The sequence below is a fragment of the Mixophyes fleayi genome, chromosome 2 (genome assembly GCF_038048845.1).
Source record: "Mixophyes fleayi isolate aMixFle1 chromosome 2, aMixFle1.hap1, whole genome shotgun sequence".
Taxonomy (NCBI): domain Eukaryota; kingdom Metazoa; phylum Chordata; class Amphibia; order Anura; family Limnodynastidae; genus Mixophyes; species Mixophyes fleayi.
Genome location: NC_134403.1, coordinates 169,201,662 through 169,211,675, shown reverse-complemented (window position 1 = coordinate 169,211,675; position 10,014 = coordinate 169,201,662).

Sequence of the window (10,014 nt, the reverse complement as noted above, 5' to 3'; positions counted from 1 at the left end):
TCCAGGATTCAGCAGAATATTAAAGTTTGTTTTTTTCCTTCTAAACAATTTTCCTGTGCTTATGGGAGCTAAAACTATGTATTGTGCTTATATCCTTCCTGATTTAGTGTGTGTGTGTGTGTGTGTGTGTATATGTATATGTGTATGTGTGTGTGTGTGTGTAGTTAACCCGTGCATGATACTCATGCATTCTAGTCCAATCAAGCTACTTAAGGTGTTAAAAAGGTTCTTGTCATGCATTTGGGCCTAGCCCAGGCCTCCTCCAGGGGAAGAGCGTTACTTCCAGACGCAAGCGCCCTTTTTTTTAATGTGGTTTTGTCCACATGTCACCACCTCATCATTTTTCTCCTTCACCTCATACTTCATCTTCATCGCCACATCCTTCATCAAGCTACTTAAGGTGTTAAAAACTCCCCACTGCACCCCCGGCAACCACCAACCACTCCCAACTGTCACTTCTCATTCAAGAAATATATAGGTCAGTGTATAACTCTGCCCAGCAGGTGCCGCTGCAGCTTGTTTTTTTTTTGTTTTTTTCCCCCCACACATGCCACTAGGCATTTATATAGTAGATATTTCACTTCACACTACGTGTAAATGGATAGATGTAAACTGTTAGAGGGCTTCCATTGCAAGTTTACTAAATCAAGTGCGGCGTGCTACATGAGTGCATAATGTTGCGTTTGTGTTTGTTTACAAACCTACTACAGTATGAGAACAAAGGAGAGGGAGACAAGATATTTATGAGCCCTGTATAGTAAGTGTAGAAAAGTTACCATGTAGTTAGTAAAGAAAATGTAATTTTGATGCTTTTCTGTTGGATTTGGTAGACCTCTTAGAACAGAGGTGAAAGCTAGAAGAAAGCAATAAAATGTAGACGTGTGTTCTTTAGCGTGGGTGCTGCACAGAAGGTTTTGTAGAAGAGCGGTACGAGCAGGTACTGAGGGCGGAGGGCAGGTAATGGGTATTCTAATAACAGCAGAGTGCTACTTAGACACAAAATATATATGTTTCTACTGTGTAGTTTGTCCAGTTGTAGATTTGCTCATAACTTGTCTCTCTGCAAGTGAATGTGAATGACCGTATTCAAAAACCTTCTTTTTCTGCATTTCCATATACAATGAAAGAACTTGGCATCTGTTGATTTGTACTTTAGTCATTAATTGTGACTCTCCTTTAGGCAGATGTGTGAAGCATTTTTTTTTTTGTAATTTAGAAACGGACAATACAGGCGCAGTTTTCTCAAACTAGGTCAAAAGAGTCTGGTCCGAGTACTTCTGGCAGGTACTTCTACAAAGACATGCCCATTTAAGTTTTTAACAATATCAACAACTTATTTATACAAAAATAAGTAAGATAAATGTAAGACCCCTATACTGAATGAGAACCACCTAACAAGTTGGAGTTGTGCATATCAGGATGACATCGGTGAGACAATAATAGAGGGATTCTGTAACACAGTCCAGAAGTGATGCTGTGATACCTAGTGAATAGAGTCAGATTTGAGCATTATCATCAGCAAGTTAATTTACCAGTGAAATATTGAGTCTAGCAAATGACATTAACATGCCCCTGCAGTACACTAGCTGATAGTGGGACTGAAGATGAGTAGAGGCAGTAACTAAAGAAAATTGTTTACGTGCTGCATTTCCCTTCCACAGTAATCAATGTAGTATAATGAAAATTGTATGATCTGCTATGTTAAAGGCTTCATTGGGTTATAACATAAATAGTATAAAATAGTGACCTTTGGACTTTTCAGTGATGAGGTCATTAACAAACTATGTAACTAGTTTCTCTTGAATTTTGGGGAGGGAATATAGGCTGAAGGGGGTTGGGTACTATTTTACGATGCTGGATAAGGAGGCGTCCCCTGTACAATGTACATGGCTTAGTAAAGAACCTTGTACAGGCGGCGCCTCCTTAAATTAGTACCATAAGAGCTCGGATGACAGTGTGAACAATAAATATGTGAGACAGAAGTGTGAGAGTGTTAGGGGCAAGCGATTGTTTTTGTTCTTGTGGGTTTTTTTTTAATGCATATGAGTAGTTTAGTGCTTGTTTATTAAATCGGGGGTGTTTATCAGCTGAGAGGGAGAGTTTACAGATATCGGTGAGTGGAACTAAGCATAATGTACAATGTTTTCTTTCTCTAAGACAAAGTACCAGAAGTGATAGACAATATGTCAGGCTTTGGCGTGTAGAGAAACATTTGTAAGATTCCCTTCCTGAATGAACCAGAGATTGTCTTCTATTTCCACTTATGGAATTCCCTACCATGCCCAGTCAGATTTTACCACAGCCTTCAAATCTTTAGGCATTCTCTAGAAACCCATCTCTTTTTTTAAAGCTTACCTTATCCTTGATAATACTATTCACACTAATACACTCTCACAACTGTCCCAATCTCCACTCTGAGCCACACTAGCTCCTCTTGTTTCAGATGTGCCCTCTACAACCTAGAATGTAAGCTCTCTAATGAGCAGGGGCCTCCATACTCTGTTTTCGTGTCTGCGTTTATTTTGTCTACCTTGTATGTAGTGTTTTCCCTACTGTATGATGCTGCGGAGCACTGTGGTGCCTTACAACTCTATGATAATAATATTGATTATCTTGTTACAATGGCACCTGTTAAGGGGTGGGATATATTAGGCAGCAAGTGAACAGTCAGTTCTTGAAGTTGATGTGTTGAAAGCAGAAAATGAGCAAACATAAGCATCTGAGTAACTTTGGTAAGGTCCAAATTGTGATGGCTCGATGACTGGGTCAGAGCATCTCCAAAACGACAGCTCTTGTGGGGTGTTTCTGGTGTGCAGTGCGTAGTACCTACCAAAAGTACTCCAAGGAAGGATGAGTGAGCCGGTGCCAGGGTCATGGGCGCACAAAGCTGATTGATGTGCGTGGGGAGCGAAGGATAGCCTGTCTGGTCCAATCCCACAGAAGAGTTACTGTAACACAAATTGCTGAAAATGTTTAAAGCTGGCTAAGATAGAAAGGTGTCAGAACACAAAGTGCATCGCAGCTTTGTGTGTAGCTTCAGACCAGTCAGAGTGCCAAAACTGGACCATGGAGCAGTGGAAGAAGGTGGCCTGATCTGATGAATCACGTTTTCTTTTATGTCATGTGGATGGCCTGGTGTGTGTGCATCGTTTACCTGGTGAAGAGATGGCACCAGGATTTACTATGGGAAGAAGGCAAGCTGGCAGAGGCAGTGATGCTCTGGGTAGTGTTGTGCTGCGAAACCATGGGTCCTGGCATTCATGTGGATGTTACTTTGACACACCATCTACCTAAATATTGTTGTCGACATTGTTGCGGTGTCCTCTTTCAGCAGAATAATGCGCACTACCAAACTGCAAAAATTGTTCAGAAGTGGTTTGAGGAACATGACAGAATTCAAGGTGTTGACTTGTCCCATAAATTGTAAGCTTGCAATCGGGGCCTTCTCACCTCTTTGTCTGTTTTACCCAGTTTGTTTATTGTGTTTGTCCCCAAATGTAAAGTGCTACAGACTATGTTGGGGCTATATAAATAAATGATAATGACCTCCAAATTTTCCAGATGTCAAATTTGATTGAGCATCTGTGGGATATGCTGGAAAAACAAGTCTGAGTCATGGGGGCCCCATCTCTGCTGCTAATGTCTTGGTGCCAGATACCACAGGGCACCTTCTGAGGTCTTTTGGAGTCCATGCCTCAACAGGTCAGAGCTATTTTGGCAGCATGAAGGGGACCTACACAATATTAGGCTGGTGGTTTCAATGTTGTGGCTGATCACTATATCCCTGCCCCTTGAAGTAAACAAAAGACTAACATCATCTAAATTAAGAAAACAAAAAGGCATGTATTTAGGGTGAAAATTGTACTAGTGCACACAAAAAATTATATAGGAAGGTAAACCATTGCACAGATCATTCAAGTGGTCTACACAATATAATAATGTGTATATGCTTGAAATTAGCAAAACCCAGGCAGTGAATCAACCTCAATACTACAGTAGATCAGGATCATAACAATAGAAAATGTCCTTGACAGAAATAGACTGTTCATAAAAAAGGAATCCAAGCTCTCTTTGGAATTCTATGAAAACATTCACAATCAATATCACATGACAAACACCCCAAGTGAATAATAAAAAAAACAAAACATTTTTGTGTAAACTGGTAAAGAAAAGCTTCATCTAAGAATATTGTACATCTTGTTGTTCAAACCCTTTTATTGGAAGCTCACAACAGTGCCAGAGTTTAAAAGAGTCCTGGTGTTGACTTTTTATATGGATATTACCAAAAATGCCAGAATTAAGGTTTTATTGGTCTTATAGGTCAAGAGGACATGTGGTTGTAACCTGAATTACTGAATGACCACAGAGTCCGAGGACCCATCAACCTGTTCCGGGATTCTTGGGTAGTTGAGCTGGCCACTCGGGTTTCTTTGTAGGAGTATGTGATAAGGCTCGCAGGTCAGTTAGATAATCTAATATGGCTGGTTCAAAATAACCTTGTAGAGTTGCAGACCAAGCAGAAAACTAAGTAAGATCAAACCGTGTCTGCTAGAGTTTTTGATGTAGAGCAGAGGATGCTTGTTCTTGAGCTCGCACGTCAGAACAAGCTCTACATTGCCTGGACTGGACCATACAAGGTCTCAAAAGACCTGGGTGTTTTGAGACCTGTGGTGTCATTTGATAGCTATAGTATGCGGCAGCACACCTAGCATTAACACATGTTGAAGGCATACCAAAGGTTAACCGCTTGATTAAGGGGTAATGGCAGATACCACTGATCACAGAGGCTCAAGAACAGTTGGTGTTCTACCAGCCCATTTGGCCCATATGAGTTTAGGGTCATGCCGTTTGGGAAGAATGATAAAATTCTATTTTTAGTAAGACCTGAGTGTTAGGAACCCCTCCAGCCAGTACAACACCACCCGGAGTCTGCTCCGAAAGTCTGGTGTTCACTGTTGCCCCTAGTGGTGGGGACAGACTTGGCCGCAGACAAACGGAGGGTCGTGTGATGTGTACCGACTGTGGAGAACCCAGGAACAGAGAGTAATGGCAGACAGCGTATCCAGAGAACTAGCCGATGTCAGGGGTCACTTGCTTGATAGAATAGTCAGAAAACACGCCAAGGGTCAGGGTCACAAGCAAATCGGCAGTATTCAAGGTTCAAGCCAGAAGGTCAAGAGCACAGGCAGAAGGCAAATCCAGGGTACAGGCAGGGGTCATACACGGTAAACGAAAGTCCAAAGATTTTCACACCAACAGGCAGCAAACAGGAGACTGGAAGCTATAACCGGCAGGGAGGCTAAGCCCTCCCTGCCTTATATACAGAGACTCTCCAATCAGGGCTTAAACCTGTGATCACTACCAGGCCCCAGCTAATTAATTAATGGGAGATTTAATCAGCCCACAGGCTTGTGCTAACAGAGCGCTCGGCGTCCGACCGTTGCCCTGGCAGTGGCCAGGCCGAGTACAGGAAGTGACGTCCCAGTTGTCATAGCAACGGCCGGGATGCAGGTGAGAGAGTCGCGGCGGCTGGGCACCGCCGTGACTCGTAACACTGGGAAGTTCATCTAGAACGTGTAAGGCAGGTACTAGTTTGGGATGTCAGATTTTCAGTACCAGGAGAATCATGTGGGGGGAGAATAATTTAGGCCAGAACCAGAGAAGTTAGTGATAATCCAAGATCAACCTCAGCCCATGACCCATGGATTTGCAACAAAGTATTAAAAAGTGAAAGTTTGATGTAGGATTGTTTAGTTTGTCCCATTACTTTTGGTCCCTTAAAAAGTGGGAGGCACATATAGAATCCGTTGTAATTCCTACACTGTTCACCTGATTTGGATGTAAATTCCCTCAAATTAAAGCTGAAAGTCTGCAGTTAAAGCACATCTTGTTAGATTCATTTCAAATCCATGGTGGTGGTGTATAGAGCCCAAAATATGAGAATTGTGTCGATGTCCCAATATTTATGGACTTGACTGTATGTTCAATACAATAAATTCAGTAAACCATAGCGCAACGCAGTGCTGGTTCCTTCCTCCTTTGCTCACGTGTGCCATTTCATGGAGGTCATCAGATTGAAAGATACATTCAAATGAGCTTCTTGTAACATTTTCATGCTCAGGTGCTCCACTTTGGAGTGAATCAAGGTGCTCTAATCTGGCTAGAGGGGAATTCGCTGTATTGCCAACAGGATACGTATGTTATTTGAGAGATCCCAAAAAGGGCTGCTGTCTTAGCAGAATTTGCCCACAAAGCATTTACCTTTGAGATGTCATCAGTGAGAGAAGTGGGACCAGAACATTTGATGATAAATGAGGGTAACAAGATAGACCATTCTTTCAGCTGCAAGCCTGCTAATGCGAGGTAACATCTTTGTTGCCGGAGCTGTCCATAATCATGAAAAAACACCAAAGGAATAGTTGTAGTCATATAAGTCTGACTTGCTTTTTGCAAGCACACATGCATGTGTCAATAAACCACATAAAGTCCCTGGGCAAGAGCCAGTGAGGTAGTCAGCTGAAGTCAATGAGCATTGAAGTCAAGAGGTGAAAAGGTAATCTGCCAAAACTAGGGAGTAAGAGCAGGGAGGTAGCAAGAAAAAGTCAGGGTCAAACATGGCAGTCAGTCTGGACAAAAACAGGTATTGCTAAGTCAGAGGTGCTGAGACCCAATAATCTGGCATTCACTGCCTGGTATATGCTTGCTCAAATAGCTCAATGATTACAACCTTTCACAAATGGCAGTGAGCAACATGGAAATCTGCACTGAGCATGCGTGTGGACTTGTACAGCTTTATTATTTACTTGGATGCTGTTGATCATATTTGCAACACTGTACAGAGAATATGTGATCATCCACATGATTTTATGGATGTTTATGTATTCATATTATACACATGCATAATTAAATTTTTCTTTAGAGGCTTAATGACTTTAAAACAAGATTGGTGAGTAAACATAAAGAATCAGTTTTGCAGCTCTAAAGAGAAAGTGAAGACAGAAGCAAATAATTAACATTTTGGGGCATATTCAATTGACGGCGGGATCGTCGAAAATCCCACGCTCCAAATATATTACCGTTAATACGGTAATAGCTCGCTGGATTCCAGCGAGTAAATTACCTTATTAACGCTTTTTACGCGCAGGATTACCGTATTAACGGTAATATTTTTGGAGCGCGGGATTTTCGGCGATCCCGCCGTCAATTGATTACCCCCCTTTGTATATAAACCCCTTGGCAAAACAAGGTCATCTAGGTCCCTTTTCAATATTTGGAAGAAAAAGGCAGGACTTTCACAGTAGTCAAAAGACAATATGGTCCAGGTATATTGTTGCCTATCATACATAAATCGAAAGAGAAACTGACTATAAAGTGTATAGGAAAACCATAAAAATCAGGAGGAATGCTGGAAAGGATCATCACAAGATTTGGTACCACAGGGTGGAAACGCCATCAATGTGTCCTCTAATATCCTTCCAGAACTATTGAATGCCCACTAAGGGAATGGTGTAGTACTACAATTGACAACATGCCCATACAGTTTACGGCAGCCTAGCCATGCTGGGACCTGTAGTGTACCAGGAACAATTTTTTTTTACTATAAAATCTTTATTTTTACCCTACGCCCATCACCCAGGGCATTTTTTTGTGAACCTGATCTCCCTAGGGAATCCAGCATTGAGCTGACCACAGCTTTTTGGGGTTGGGGGTATTGCCAGTTTAAATGCATTATGTCAACATTCACAATGTCAACATTTTAACCCTGTCAGCCTAATGGACATGTCGACATTCTGAATGTCAATCTTTTAACTGTGTCGACATTCTGACTGTTAACATTAGGGTGTCAACATTCTGGCTGTCAACCATCTCATGTCAACATTTCAACTACATCCTGCAGAGCCTCAATCTTTTGATGTCCTTACAAAATATCATTATAGGAAGACCAGCCTCGAACATGACAACATCCATCAGAAGATAGCAAAGACACAGTAACAGGTTTGGGGTTGACAACAAAATTTACGGACAGTAAAAATAAGTTATATTTTCAGCCATCAGTAAGAAAAAAAAAAGACAGCCATAAGATTCAGCTCCCATCTTCACACTACAGTAATACACAAATGGTACAGCAACGATTTTGATTGTGTGCGGTTGTAAACTCCTTACTTACAATTTCTGAGGCATTTTTTTTGTTGCATATGCTACTTTTCCTTTCAATTCTGGACAATTTTTGACATGATGTAATCATGTGTGACTAAAATTGCTAGGCGTCAGCAATTTTTTATTACTGTCAATAAAAAAATAATAATCATGAGTTTGCAATACTAGTAAATCCAGAATTGGAGAGAAAGAAGGGGAGTGGAGACAGCAGGAATGGCTCAGGTGGCTTTCTGAGCCTTCACCTGTGGCCTGAGCTCCTTTCTACTATATTGTAAGATTTGTTTGATATAGTTTGTAACACTTGTTTAAAATGCACGCTAATATGTTATTATAGTTTGGTATCTCTTTCTTTTATTAAATGTACGGTTTTAACTTACTACTGAGACTAAAGGTAATGTGCTGTCATTTTGAAGTTTGTTGTCCCATGTGGACCCTGATGTGTATCAGGCTGCTTATTAATAGCTAGATTCTGATTGGTTGCTATGGGCACCACCTCTACTTTCCTTTTTAGAAAATGAATTAATCTACCCCTCAGTCTCTATGGTATAAGTGAGCCCAAGGCTGGTGTAACATGGTCAGGCATGGCGCTCCCATTAGGCAAGGTTAGGCAGTTGCCTAGGGCGCCTCAGAAATAAAATTACTTTAAAACTGTGCGGCGACTGCTGACCATACCTTCCTCGGCCGCCGCACAGCATTCAGATAAACCCACGGGATGGGGGGGAAGAGGCTATTGATCAACACTGCCGCCTCTCTGCTCCATTTCCTCCCCTCCACTCACTGACTATTCATCATCATCATCACGGCCCGACAGTGTCAGTGAGTGGAGGGAGGAGAAGCAGCAGAGAGGCGCAGCTTTATGGAGGCAAGGTAAGGAAAGACATGGGGAGGAAGGAGGAGGGCGCAGGGCGCCGATTTTGACAGTGTGCCGGGTGCTGATTTTTAAAGTGTGCATGCGGCGGGGGGGGGGGGGGGGATTGGGGGAGGCGCCGATTTTTGCAGCGGGGAGGGGGGGGGGGCGCCGATTTTGACAAAGTGCCTAGGGCGCCAAGGACCCTAGCACCGGCCCTGAACATTTTAAGTCCAGTAACCGCGGCAGGAGGTTCACCCTGCTAACCCGCACAGAAAAAAAACATATTTTAGCATCGTTGCCTTCTCCCTTAACCTAGGAGTCCCGGCTCTGTACAGAGCAGGGATCAAAATAGGCGTCTCAGTGTGGAGGAGAGCAGCAATGGGGCTTAACTGCTCATACACAGAGTGCCAGCAGGGAAGGGGGGGTGCAGGCATTGGCCCAGAGTGAACCCTTATAAATAGATTTCTAAACCAAAACATGGATGCCTTTTTCTGCCCAAACCTCCTATGTTCCCTTCGGCAAAAGGAAAGGGGTACCACTTGCAGAAATTTAATATTTATTGTGACAGACCAGAATTATAGGTAGCAGTGAGCCTTAACTGGCAGGAGAGTGTACCCCAGTACAAGATGTCAACATCACCTGGTCAGCTCACATCAGCCATGGGGTGTCATTTTAATCAAGGTATGCCACCTGCTGCTAAATATTAATTATCACTTGTATAGTACTCAAACATTCTGCACCATTTCAATCTCATATATGCCAAATGTCTTTAATTTCCACGGACAGGTAGAATATTAGAGATGAAGTCCTGAGATACACCTCAATGTGTTTCTAGTAATTATTTTAATATTTTGACAACAATGTATCCGTTTCACTTTGGCTGTAATCATTACTTTACAAATCAGATGTACACACAAATGGTAGTGCTAAAAGATATACCACTGCATAATGCGTAATAATTAGGCCAGGCTTAGGGCACCACACACTGTAAATACTGCCTTGCGTGC